At 39.6% G+C, this 14,216-nt stretch overlaps 1 pseudogene; it reads left to right on the top strand.

The window, feature by feature from the left end:
• LOC106977750 (40S ribosomal protein S6-like) overlaps nucleotides 1–12,086 on the top strand; it is a 28,178-nt pseudogene extending 16,092 nt beyond the window's left edge.
• Nucleotides 12,087–14,216: the final 2,130 nt, after the last annotated feature.

Raw genomic sequence — 14,216 nt, 5'->3', positions numbered from 1 at the left:
GTTTCTACATTTAATCCATTGTGATATGTTGTTTTTGTTGAGGCATATGAAGAAAATTCAGCCTCACACAGATAAGCGGTTGGACAAGGGAGGCGTATTTTAGGAACTTTTGCAGATAACTGTGGATATTCTTCTTTGATACTATCCCTAAATTCAAGTGGTAGTTTCTTAAAGATTGTAGTTTCTTAAAGATTGGTTGAAGCGTGGAATCCAGAACCATGAGTGAACTTGGTTCCTATAGTCTGTAATAGTTTATTTTTTTTTCAATATATGAAGTTTATTGTCAAATTGGTTTCCATACAACACAAAGTGCTCATCCCAAAAGGTGCCCTCCTCAATACCCATCACCCACCCTCCCCTCCCTCCCACCCCCATCAACCCTCAGTGTGTTCTCAGTTTTTAAGAGTCTCTTATGCTTTGGCTCTCTCCCACTCTAACCTCTTTTTTTTTTTCCTTCCCCTCCCCCATGGGTTTCTGTTAAGTTTCTCAGGATCCACATAAGAGTGAAACCATATGGTATCTGCCTTTCTCTGTATGGCTTATTTCACTTAGCATCACACTCTCCAGTTCCATCCATGTTGCTACAAAGGGCCATATTTCATTCTTTCTCATTGTCACATAGTACTCCATTGTGTCTATAAACCACAATTTCTTTATCCATTCATCAGTTGATGGACATTTAGGCTCTTTCCACAATTTGGCTATTGTTGAGAGTGCTGCTATAAACATTGGTGTACAAGTGCCCCTATGCATCAGCACTCCTGTATCCCTTGGGTAAATTCCTAGCAGTGCTATTGCTGGGTCATAGGGTAGGTCTATTTTTAATTTTCTGAGGAACTCCACACTGTTTTCCAGAGTGGCTGCACCAATTTGCATTCCCACCAACAGTGCAAGAGGGTTCCCGTTTCTCCATATCCTCTCCAGCATCTATAGTCTCCTGATTTGTTCATTTTGGCCAAAATGACTGGTGTGAGGTGATATCTGAGTGTGGTTTTGATTTGTATTTCCCTGATCAGGAGCGATGCTGAGCATATTTTCATGTGCCTGTTGGCCATCTGGATGTCTTCTTTAGAGAAGTGTCTATTCATGTTTTCTGCCCATTTCTTCACTGGGTTATTTCCTATAGTCTGTAATAGTAAAGGACATAAAGTCTATCTTATGACTGGGTTGTATCTTGCATGCATGATTTTATTTAAGGTTTCAATTCACTGGGAACCCTCTTGCACTGTTGGTGGGAATGCAAACTGGTGCAGCCACTCTGGAAAACAGTGTGGAGGTTCCTCAAAAAATTAAAAATAGATCTACCCTATGACCCAGCAATAGCACTGCTAAGAATTTACCCAAGGGATACAGGAGTGCTGATGCATAGGGGCACTTGTACCCCAATGTTTATAGCAGCACTCTCAACAATAGCCAAATTATGGAAAGAGCCTAGGTGTCCATCAACTGATGAATGGATAAAGAAATTGTGGTTTATAGACACAATGGAATACTACGTGGCAAGGAGAAAGAATGAAATATGGCCTTTTGTAGCAACGTGGGTGGAACTGGAGAGTGTTATGGTAAGTGAAATAAGCCATACAGAGAAAGACAGATACCATATGTTTTCACTTTTATGTGGATCCTGAGAAACTTAACAGAAGACCATGGGGGAGGGGGAGGGGAAGAAAAAGTTACAGAGAGGGAAGGAGGCAAACCATAAGAGACTCTTAAAAACTGAGAACACACTGAGGGTTGATGGGGGGTGGGAGGGAGGGGGGATGGGTGATGGGCATGGAGGAGGGCACCTGTTGGGATGAGCGCTGGGTGTTGTATGGAAACCAATTTGGCAATAAATTTCATATTAAAAAAAATTTTTAGGGGCGCCTGGGTGGCGCAGTCGGTTAAGCGTCCGACTTCAGCCAGGTCACGATCTCGCGGTCTGGGAGTTCGAGCCCCGCGTCAGGCTCTGGGCTGATGGCTCGGGGCCTGGAGCCTGTTTCCCATGCTGTGTCTCCCTCTCTCTCTGCCCCTCCCCCGTTCATGCTCTGTCTCTCTCTGTCCCAAAAATAAATAAAAAACGTTGAAAAAAAAATTAAAAAAAATTTTTTTAAACTCACTGCTAAAAATAAATTAAAAATAAATAAAAAAACACAAGTTGCTGAGAGGTATGTGGGAATTCTTCATACTATCTTTGCAATTTTTCTGTAAATCTAACATTATGCAAAATACAAGTTTGATTTTAAATTCATTAATGAGTGTGCTTCCATTATGTCTTCTTGAGTTGAAAGTATTGGGGGATGAATTAGTTTAAGCCGGTAGTTTTCTGTTACGAAGAAATTAACTTTATTTAGAAACTTGACTTCCAAACAGCAAAATCATTTGATCACAAAGGAAGGCATGAGTCTGGAAGCAGTGTAAAAAATGAATTGAGAAACACTATAAATTAGTAAATATTACACCACTAATAAAATATAAATATTATGTTACTTATATTATATTAGCATGTGTCGTAATGCATTGCTCTCTTATTCTGTGTCAATATCTAAGCTAAATATGCTTTCACAATCACCCTGTGCCTCAGGCACTATGATTTTCTACCCTTTATACAGTGAGTCAGAAATTTCAGTAACTTCTTTGTCAGTGACAGAGCCAGGGCGAGAGACGGTCTCTCTGGATCTAGTGCCCCTGCTTTTATGTCCTTGGCTCTAGTGCTCTTACTGATGTCATTTCCAGAAATGGAATTCAGAGTCATTGAAGCCATTGCAGTGAACAGAGAAATGCTTTCATTGTTATTGGACTTCATCCCTAATTTTCCTGTTAGCTTTATCCGTGAGCCAGTTTTAAGGATGTGACTGTAGATGTTCTGGTTGGGTGTTCGGAGGGTGGTTTAAAACTAAAGTGTCTTATATATTCATTGGGGAAGAAGTCAAGGCATCCAAAAGGACAAGTCCAGAAATCTAAAGCCGTTCTCAGAGAGAAAAGAGGGAGTCAAGATACCTCCCCTACTGGAAGGGAAATTAAATGAATGGATTTAATACAGTTAGCGTTTACTTTTGCTTACACAATGCCTTAAAAATTTTGGACGTATTTTAGAGATTTTCAAGACATATTCAAAAGTAGAAAGAATAAACACATAAACACACAAACCATAATCGACTAGGTTAAACAATCACCTGTATTTTAACAATCTTGTTTTATCTTCCACCCACATGCTTTTTTGGAAGGATAATTTGGGGTGTTAAAGCAAATCTCATATTTCATATCATTTTGACCATAAATGTTTTGTGTCATTTAAGGTTTTTAAAAAGATAACCATATTACAATGATTCACTTAACAAACCGAACAATTCTTCTTCTAATCATCTAATGCTCAGTTTGGGTTTACATTCCCCTGATTGTCTGAAAAATAACATCATATGGTTAGTTTATTTAAATCTGGATCCAAATAAATTCCATGTACTGCAGTTGGCTGATGAGTCCTTAGGCTTATCTTCATCTCTAACAGTCTGCAGTCTCCCCATTTTCTTTCTATGCAATGTGCTTGTTAAAATAAACAGGTCATTTCTCCTGTTGCCATTCCTATATTCTAGATTCGGTTCGTTGCTTCTGTGTGGTGTCATTTAGCATGTTCCTCTACTCCCTGTATTTCCTTTAAGCTGATAAGTTGATGAAGAGGTTCGATTGGATGCCAGTTCAATTTTTTGCCTAAGAATACATCCTAGGTGTCCTATTGTAAGTGACATTAGATGACAGGGCTGGGTCTTGGGTTCCAGGTGGCCAGCATCATCCAGCCATTACAGAGTTCCCTACCCACCTTCACCTAAGGGTTTTAGCATGTAGTTTTTAATGGTCGCCAAAGGGCAATTTCTCATGAGGGGCTGAAAAATGATTACCTAATTCTACCAATACTTCTTTTACCAGCTGATATTCTACTAAAATGTCTCTCTGAAACGTAATGTACACCCTGAAAAAAAGATTGATAGTTAATCCTTTATTTACCAGTTATTCAGAATAATGAGTGGTGCTCTAGAAACTTCCAAAGTGACTTTGTTAATATCATTTGAAATCACATAGTTTCACCTACTTAACATGGTTCAAGCCATTAATGACATCTGTAAACAGCATAGTTAGATTTTCTCTTATTTCTCCGTAAATTCATCAAAGAGCTTTTGCCTTTTAGTGGGTAATACAGACCATGTATATTGAGTGACCCAGTTGATAAGTGTAGTCTTTTTTTTCTCTCTCTCTTTGAATTTTGGTTTCCTTTTTCAGTATTTTTCTATATGGATTATATTTTGTTTGCATTTATGTATTCAGTGTTTTGAGAGTATACTTGACAGACAACTATTGGGATATCTTCTCAGGCCATGATTACTGACCAGAGAATGCTCCTACTTCCAGATGGGTAAGCCCTTGGCCGCCATACTTGTACAATACGACCGTACAGCACCGACCCTAGTTGAGGGAATTAAGGGTAGAAATCAAAGTCTGGGCTGATGAAAATCTCTCTCCCCGGGACTTGGAATTTGCACCTTATTTGTACTGTCAGTTTGGGGTTCTTTCTAGATGTAAGAAAACCTATAAGCCAGAGCTATTTGAATCTTTGCACCATTACCAGTGGAAATTGGAGAGAAGAAAAGACGAAGCAGAGATTCAAGTATATTTGAAAGTATCTTAGAAGGTAGAAAGGGGGCAAGGGACAAACAGAGGGCAAGGGAGTGGGGAGAGGGAGAGGCTTGCCTGAGCTCCTAGGTTACCTATGGCTCTTTGGCCCCTGAATGTAATCCTCCATGGCCCTTCTGCACCTCCTACCCAAGATCCTATGAGATGTCTCAGCTGTATTTCAGTGGCACCATCTTGGTGTTGGCTTCTGGCCACGCTACACGTTGAAATTGGCTCTTGTCTCTCAGAGATGACACATGGCAACTTCCATGAGCTCTTCAGGGCTGCAGGTCACTGATGTGGTGATGGCCTACCGCTCCTGCTCTTGGGCTCTAGGCTCTCCACTGCCCATACCCACTCAACCTTCTCTTTTGAAGTCCCGTCACTCTCCAGAGATGGGGTCAGCCCTTTAAACAGGCACCAGCTTGGCTCTTTCCCTTGCAGGGTTGGCCTGCATCTAGTTACAAGAAACTTGTGCTTTTGGTAGATATGGCTCAGTTATTTCTCAACCACAGCCCTCGACTGTCCTATGCTGCTGGAGGCAGCCCTGCATTCTCCCCAGAGGGGTTTCTTGCAGCTTCTCTCACGAGGCATGGGGTTAAGGGAAACACCTCTCTCCATGGAGGGACCAGAAATCACAGCATCCTTAAGGGACTCTCTGTACAGAAACCTACTCTGGAATTTCCAACCTCAAACTTATACAAACATCAGAACGACGTTGAGCTAAGCGTCACAAAATTAGTCACTGGCCACCTCCCTTCCCTAAGGTTATGCTTAGATGATCAGCCCTTTGCTTTGGAATGTAGGGGAAAGAAGGCAACACCTGCCCAGGGGCTGCAGATTAAATGAGCAAATGTTCACTTCCACAAGTGTAATATTCACATATGTGTAGTATTTTCTAAGTGTCTTCTGCTCACTTTGAACTAAGGGTCATTATTTATCCAAAATATACTTAGTAAATAGGTTCAGTTGGAAATCTCCCAAAACTCGTAATAATCTGGTATTTAAAGATGGATTCATTCTTTGATTTTCTTTTTCCTCTCACTGACCTGACATTTCTTTAAGGTTGAAATGAATAATGTTTAATACCAACACCTTCTATTTGATTGGTCTTTGCATGGTTTCAGATGAACGATTTCATTTTATCTTTAGACCAATCCCTTAGGGTTAACCTCCTTACACAGGGTAAAAGACATTGACCTATCACACAGACCCATATGCTCCTTGTTTTATGGTGCTGTTGCTGCTGAAATAAATACACAGATACAGTAATAACAACAATGACATGGAGACCCTTGCCTGAAAAAGAGATTTACATTTTTTTTAATCTTTATTTATTTTTGAGAGAGAGACAGACAGAGCTCAAGCAAGGGAGGGGGAGAGAGAGAGGGAGACACAGAATCCAAAGCAGGCTCTAGGCTCTGAGCTGTCAGCACAGAGCCCTACGTGGGACTTGAACTCGTGGACTGCGAGATGGTGACATGAGCTAAAGTCAGACACTTAACCAACTGAGCCACCCAGGTGCCCCTGAGACAGATATTTTAATTACTAGTCACATTTGTATCTGAGCCCAAGTGCTGTGGGCGATGGCAGTCAACAGTGAGGCCGGGAGCTGAATGGATTAAATGACCCTCTTTGTGGCAATGGCTCAGGCTTTCTGGTGAGGTTGGAGTGGGAGTGGGAAGCATTTAAGAATTTTCTTTCTTGAGACCCCAAAACAAAAGCATCTCTATGTTGTTGTTTTTTTAATGTTTATTTATTTTTGAGAGAACTGAGCAGGGGAGGGGTGGGGGGGTGGGGAGACAAAGGAGTCTAAGTGGGCTCTGCGCTCATTGAGCCCAAGGTGGGGGGGTGGAATTCATGAACCCTAGATCATGACCTGAGCTGAAGTCAGATCCTCAACACGCTGAGCCACCCAGGTGCCCCCAAAGCATCTCTATGTTGTAAAGATATCTGATCCCCAGTGCTCTGTATGCTTGTGAAGTTTTCAAGACCAGACTCAGCTCAAAGCTATGTAAAGAAAATGCAAAATATCAACACGTTGATTTCCCTGCATTTCACACCTGTGCTTCTCCCTACACACCCTCTCCCCTCACCACTTGCTTGAGCAGCAAATTCCCAGCCAGATCCAACTTTGGCCCCACAGAAATGAACATGCTTACAACACCAAATGAGTCAGTTCCTGCTGTAGTTTCCCACCCAAACCCTGTTTTGAGTTAATATTAATCAATGTATTGAAATTGAAATCATCTCTTCTTTGTTTTCTCCCTTGTTCTAAATTACCACCCCAATCTCAAGCATGGTAAATACATAAACAGTTTATTATGGAATAGATTCCCATCCCTTTTTGCTATACTTTTTCTATTTGCAACTTTTCAGTGCCTCTCCGTTTGGAGAGAGAATTATCTGCCCATTCCCACCCCCATCCAGCTCCTTCCAGCAAACTAATGAAGCTCTAACTTATTCTTTGGTTGGTTGTATAACATTCTGTTTTAGTGGCATTCCAAAGTTTATTCAGCCCTTCCCTTTATTAGTTCATACTATTTGCAAGATTTTTGTCATTATAAACAGATCTGTAATCAGCATACTTGTCTCCTATTGTTTTCAATACTTATGCTTACATTTCTATGGGATATATTTCCAGCAGTCAAATCTGAATCAAGAGTATGTCTATTTTCAACTTTAAGTGATTTCAATAAATTGCTTTTTTGAAAATGTGCTGAAACAATGTGCATTTGCAGCTGCACATTTATCACTTATTGATTGTTATCAATCTGATGGTTATAAATGATACCTGGTTGTTACCTACCTTTGTCATTTCTCTGACTGTGAGGGAGGTGGAGAATATTTTCACGTCTATTGGATGTATTATTTGGGTTTTGGTCTTCTATGAAGTGTCTATTCATAGTGATTGTCTATTTTTAAATTGAATCATTTTTTTCCTGTCCCCACTAATTTGTAATAACATTTTAATTATATTCAAAATCCTTAAGTATATTTAAAGCCTATCCATGACCCATTGTAATCTGGCGAGCCAGCTATTTTTATAAAAATTTTGATTATTTCAAATTTGGTAAGGTAAGTTTTTCCTCTCCCATTTCATCTTTTTAAAAAGAAAGATATAGGAAATTCTACTGTGCTAATTCAGATGAATTTTAAAATAACATTTTAGAATGGTATCACTCAGATCATTTACACTAATACACAGATCATCAACATCTTTTGATTTTAGGGAAAAGGCTAATTTATTTAGACAAGTCTGTATTCAAGCCTCATGTTCTTATTTAGTTTTCTTTATACCTCTCACTAGAGCTATTTTTACATATTTTATATTTACTGGTTAGTGACTCAAATCCACCCATTTTTAAAAGTTTGCTTAATTATGCTTTACATTTCAGAGAAATTTTAAAGAAAAAGTTATACATAATTCTGTGCCATGAGGCTTGGAAGGAAACATGACTCAAGAGTTTGGAAAGATGTCAAAAATGTAATCCTTTGAAAACGTAATAAATGATTTCAATGAGGTATCTGTTAGAACAGGGCAACTGACAAGCAGCTTCCAGTGTATTCTCCCTTGATGTCTCCCCAAAACATCCAGAAAGACACAGGAAAGGTTAAAAACAAAATGAAACTGAAAACTGACATGGGCAGTTGACCTAATGTTAGATCCTGACAGCAACTGACACCAATTATATGGCAGACGACACAAGATTGAAAAAAAAAAAAAAAAAAAGACAAGGCTTATCTTATGGAATATCTTGGTTTTACTGAAGGAAACCAAACCACCTAAGCAAAGAGAGGGGACGTTTTGTATCTCCTTCACCAAGTATCCCAGGAAGCAAACCCCCAGGGCTTTGTCTGAAAAAGGAAATGGTATCATCATTCTTCCACCTCCAAGATGGTGATTTGGGAGTTGACCAGCATTCTGTCTCCTCTACTGTTTCTTTCTCCATCTCTCTTGTCTTTATTTACTTATTTGAAGACATAGGGAAAGATTCAACCAAACCACAGGCAACCATTCCTTGCTAACGCTCAAGAACCACTTTGTGAAGGAAGCCAAAGGCCACTATTACTGCCACCTCGTCTCTTACAGTCATCTTTCCACATCGCAGCAGAGATCGCCCTCCACATGTTGTCGGACAGTGGATGTGGAGGGGTGAGTTCGTGGCACACTCACCTGGCTGTCCTCTCTTGTTTTACTCCTTTATGTATCCGTGCCCCTTTCCTTCCCCGCCACCATTCTTACTCTCTAGGCATCCTTTTTCTAAAGTATAAATCCTTAAATTTTAGATAAAATATATCGCATTTTCCCTATTGTTTAGTCTTCTGGCATTCTAAGAAGGCCTAGTCCAGAAATCTTGAGTGAACTGCTATCAAACACTGCAGAAACTGTAAAAAATAAAACAACTATTCACAAGGGTTGGACAACAACCATCACAGGACTATAATCCTCAAGAAATGAGAGCATATGAGATGAGCTTCACCCAAACTCAGCTTTCTCTTCCAGTACATTTTCCAAACCATGGCACAGGAAAATGGAGCCCAAGCAGCTCATAAAATTCAACATTGATTATCATAAAACTCTCAGCAAACTAGGAACAGACAATAACTCTCTAGGGGTGCCTGGGTGGCTCAATGGGTTAAGCGTCTGACTCTTGATTTCTGCTCAGGTCGTGATCTCACAGTTCCTTTGATCAAGCCCTGAATCAGGGTCTGTACTGACAGTGTGGAGCTTGCTTGCGATTCTCTGTCTCCCTCTCTCTCTCTCTCTGCCCTTCCCCTCACTTTTAAAAACTAGATAGATAAACGTTAAAAAAGTAATTTCCTAATTTTGATACAGAAAATATATAAAAGTTAAAGATAATGATATAGTCAACGGTGAAAGATTGAACACTTTCTCCTTGATTTCAGGAATGGAACAAGGATGTCCAATATAACCTCCCACATTCAACATTGTATTAGAAATTCTACTCCGTTCAATAAATAAAGAAAAAACAAAATATATAAAAATTGGGAAGTACTACAACAGCCTTTGGTCTTGGATAACATGACTGCATAGAGAACCCAAAGTAGTCACAAACTGACTATTACAATCAATAAGTGAATTTAACAGAATTTCTGAATTTATTCAGAAATTTTCAGAATTTATTCAGAATTTCTGAATCCAAGATCAGCAGAAAACGATATTAATTCTATATGTTATAAACAATAGTAACAAGCAATTAGAAAATAAATGGCATGTCTAAGAGTATGAAAAATATAAAATATCCAGAAACAAATTTACTGAAAGGTATGTAAGACCTCTACACTGATCACTACAGACCAGTGTTGAAAAGGTAAAGAAAACCTAAACAAATGGTGTAATAGTTAGCTATTTCTGTGTCCAATATTACCACACATTTTTACTTAAAACATTTCTTCTTTCAGTTTCTGTGGATCAGAAGTTCAGACACACTTAGCTAGGTTCTCTAGCTCCAGATCTCACCACATTGGAGTCAAGGTTCTGATGGACAGGATTCTCACGTGGAGATTTTGACTGGGGAAGAATCTACTCCCAGACTAACTCATTTTGTTGGCAGAATTCATTTCCTTGTGGCTGTAGAAGTGTGAGCTTCTTTGTTGGCCGTCTGCTAGATGCTCAGTTCCTAGAAGCTGCCTGCAGGTCCTTGCCATGTGGCCCTTTGCAGGAAGTTTAGAAGGTGGTAGTTTGCTTCTTCAAGGGCAGCAGGAGAACAATAGTAAATTTGATAGCAAGGTGGACTCTTGTATAACATAATGTAATCACAGCAGTGACATCCCGTCACCAGTGTCATATTCTCTTGGTTAGAAGTAAATTCTAGGTCCCAAGCCACACTCAAAACAAGGAGGTTATAGAAAAGAATAAAGCCCAGGATGTGGGATCATGAGAATCACGGTGGTGATGTATTATGTCCATGGATTGAAAGACTCAATAGTGTTAATATAGGCAATTGTGCCAAAATTGACCTATACATTCAGATCATAACAATCAAAATTCCAGCAGAAAGTTTTTCTTGTACGTTGACGGATTTCTGATCTTAAAATTCTTTTTTTTTAATTTTTTATGTTTATTTTATTTTTGAGAGAGAGAAACAGAACGCGAGTGGGAGAGGGCCAGAGAGAGAGAGAGACTGAGAGAGAGAGAGAGAGAGAGAGAGAGAGAGAGAGAGACAGGATCCGAAGCAGGCTCCAGGCTCTGAACTGTCAGCACAGAGCCCAGTGTGGGGCTTGAACTCACAGACTGCAAGATCGTGACCTGAGCTGAAGTTGGCGCTCAACTGACTGAGTCCCCCAGGCACCCCTAAAATTCTAAAATAATAGAGAAATGCAGTTTCTAGCAGAGTCAAGGCAATCTTGAAGGAAAAATGTTAGGAGATTTTCACTACCAGATTGCAGGATTTACTGTAAACCTACAGTAATTTAGATAAAATGATATTAGCACAAAGATAGACAAATATGCCAATGGAACAGAATAAATTAGTCCAGAAATAGACTCACACACACACTATCATTTGATTTATAATAAAGGCACCACCACAATTCTCTAGGAAAAGGACTCTGTTCTCAAAAAGTAGTGCTGGAGAAACTGTAGGTCCACATAAAGAAGAAATTGATCCTGTTCTTTCAATGGTGCTTCAGAGGCAGTAGGCTGCTTTAGGATGAAGCTGAAATCTCTTTCCCAGCTACTGGCTGCCAGAAACTCATTGAAATGGACAATAAATGCGAACTTTTCACCTTTTATGGGAAGTGTATGGCCCCAGAAGTTGCTGCCGATGCTGTGGGTAAAGAGTGGAAAGGTTACATGGCCTCAATCAGTGGTGGCAATGACAAACAAGGCTTCCTCATGAAGCAGGGGGTTTTGATCATGGAAGTGTCTGCCTGCTGCTGAGTAAGGGACATTCCTGCTACCGACCAAGGAGGACTGGAGAAAGAAAGCGTAAATCTGTTCGGAGTTGCATTTTGCATGCCAATCTCAGCGTTCTCAACTTGGTCATTGTAAAAAAAAAAAAAAAAAAAGAAGAAGAGAAGGAAATTCCTGGACTCATTGATACTACTGTGCCTCATCACCTGGGACCCAAAAGAGCTAGGAGAATCTGTGCAAACTTTTCGATCTCTCTAGAGAAGATGATGTCCAGCAGTATGTTGTGAGAAAGCCCCTAAACAAAGATGGTAAGAAACCTAGAACCAAAGTCCCCAAGATTCAACATCTGGTTACTGCACGTGTCCTGCAACACAAACATTGGGGTGTGGCTCTGAAAAAACAGTGTACTAACGAAAATAAGGAAGAGGCTTCAGAGTATACTAAAGTTTTGGCCAAGAGAATGAAAGAGGTCAAAATAACATGCAAGGAAAAGATTGCCAGGAGACAGAGGCTGTCCTCTCTGAAAGCTTCTGCCTTTAAGTCTGAGTCCAGTCAAAAATGAGATTTTCTAAGAGTAACAGATAAATAAGATCAGACATAAAAAAAAGAAAGACAATGATCCTTAATTCCCTACCTCACAGCATACTAAAAACTTAATTCGTGGTGGCTCGTAGATCGAGATCTTCCCAAAGAAAATATAGAATAGTATCTTCATGACTTTGGGAGTAACAAAGATATCATAAACAGAATCCCACAAAAACTAAACATAAAAGAAAAGACAATTGTTCTGACTTTAGTGTAATCATGAACTTTTGTTTATTCAAAGATGTCATTAAGAATGTGAATAAGCAGGTGAAAAACTGAGACATACCCCTTAAGATCAGGAACAGAACAAAGATGTCACTCTCAAAACTTTTATTCAACACAGTACTGGAAGTCCTAGTCACGACAATCAGGAAAGCACATAGAATTCCATTCAGCAGAAGCATACACAATGAAAGAAAAAGAAAAAAAAAACTTGATCCTATCCCAAAATTGTGGCTACTGATGATAACTTTAAGTAAAGTGCTAATTCATGGTATGAAAGGAAAACTCTTTTTTTCCCCTAGATCATGAAGATATTTTTTTTTCTTTTTTTTGAGAACACATGTAATTTTTAAAAAAATTTTTTTAACGTTTATTTATTTTTGAGACAGAGAGAGACAGAGCATGAATGGGGGAGGGGCAGAGAGAGAGGGAGACACAGAATCGGAAGCAGGCTCCAGGCTCTGAGCCATCAGCCCAGAGCCCGACGCAGGGCTCGAACACGGACCGTGAGATCGTGACCTGAGCTGAAGTCGCAGGCTTAACCGACTGAGCCACCCAGGCGCCCTGAAGATATTTTCTTATAACAACTTCTATTAACAGTTTAGCTTTATCTTTTACCTATAGGTCTGTCACCTATCTGGAGCCTACACGTGCATACCATTTTAGGTAAGGATCCAGTTTTATTTTTCTTGGGCTACTGACCCCCTTCCTTGCTCCTTGAAATAATTTTCATCTTCATTATGCATTAATTTACATTTATGCATGGATCTAAATTCCCAGTTCTATTCTATTTGTTTTCAGGTCAATCTTATACTGTTGCCATTACTGTGGCCTGGTGGTAGGCATTCATTGAAAGGAGAGCAAATTCCCTTTCTCAAAGTTAACTTAGTTATTCATAGACCTTATCCTTCAACAGACATTTAGAACAAATCAGGTTCGTTATAAAACTGCCAAACCAGAATTTTGACCGGGATTGAATTGAATCGTGTTATATCAACTCCTACATTTTTTATATTTTACATTTCATCTGGTTCTTTTTGATGACTTTTTCCTGATTCAGATTAATAATATCCCCCTTCCCAGATGCCCTGGAGGTATTGTTATGCTTCCTTTCAATTCACTGTTCATCTGATCTAAAGATTCTTCTTTTTGCAGTATGTTTTCTTTGTACTCATTGATATTTTTTTAAATAGTTATGTTCTTCTCTTATGTGTCCTTTTGGCCTGCGACTTTAAGTCTCCCTGGGAACAGCAGCTACCTTATCCTGTAACGTGCATACAGGAAAGGTCAAAACACACACTCCAGTTCTCATCCTACTAAACAGTTTAGGGGAGGCAAGGGGATGAACCTAAGAGCTCCACTGTTCATCTCTTCACTGCTACTCCACCAGTCAACTCTTGGACTGCAAAGCCATCTACAAATTCATCCAAAGAAACAGAAATCCACCAGCTCTAGGATTTGGGAGGGGAACGGGGAGGGCCGGATGTCAAAGGCCTGGACTCGTTGCCTCATCTAGTTGACTCATCTCTGCAGAGCTTTTATGAAGTTGATACTTCCCTACCCATGTGGGGTACCCTACAGAGATAGGACTTGCCAATTTCCTCCAGTTAAATGGGACAGGCCGCAGAAGAACATAAAATGCTCTTGATGTCCTATATCTTGATTGAAATGTGGTTCACATGGGATATATATATATTTGTCAAAATTGTTGACCTGTACACATGAGATCTGTACATCCCACTGTGTAAACAGAATACCTGGGAATGACAGGACATCCATTACCATCATCTTTTATTATACTGTTATTGAACATTGATCTGGAAATACTAGTATTAAAATAAGTTGTAAATGAAATCGGGATTATAAATATTCGAAGGAAAGAAGT

This window comes from Acinonyx jubatus, chromosome A2 (genome assembly GCF_027475565.1).
Source record: "Acinonyx jubatus isolate Ajub_Pintada_27869175 chromosome A2, VMU_Ajub_asm_v1.0, whole genome shotgun sequence".
Classification (NCBI taxonomy): domain Eukaryota; kingdom Metazoa; phylum Chordata; class Mammalia; order Carnivora; family Felidae; genus Acinonyx; species Acinonyx jubatus.
Note: the sequence above shows the minus strand (reverse complement) of the source record. Positions and strands in the feature narration are given on the sequence as shown.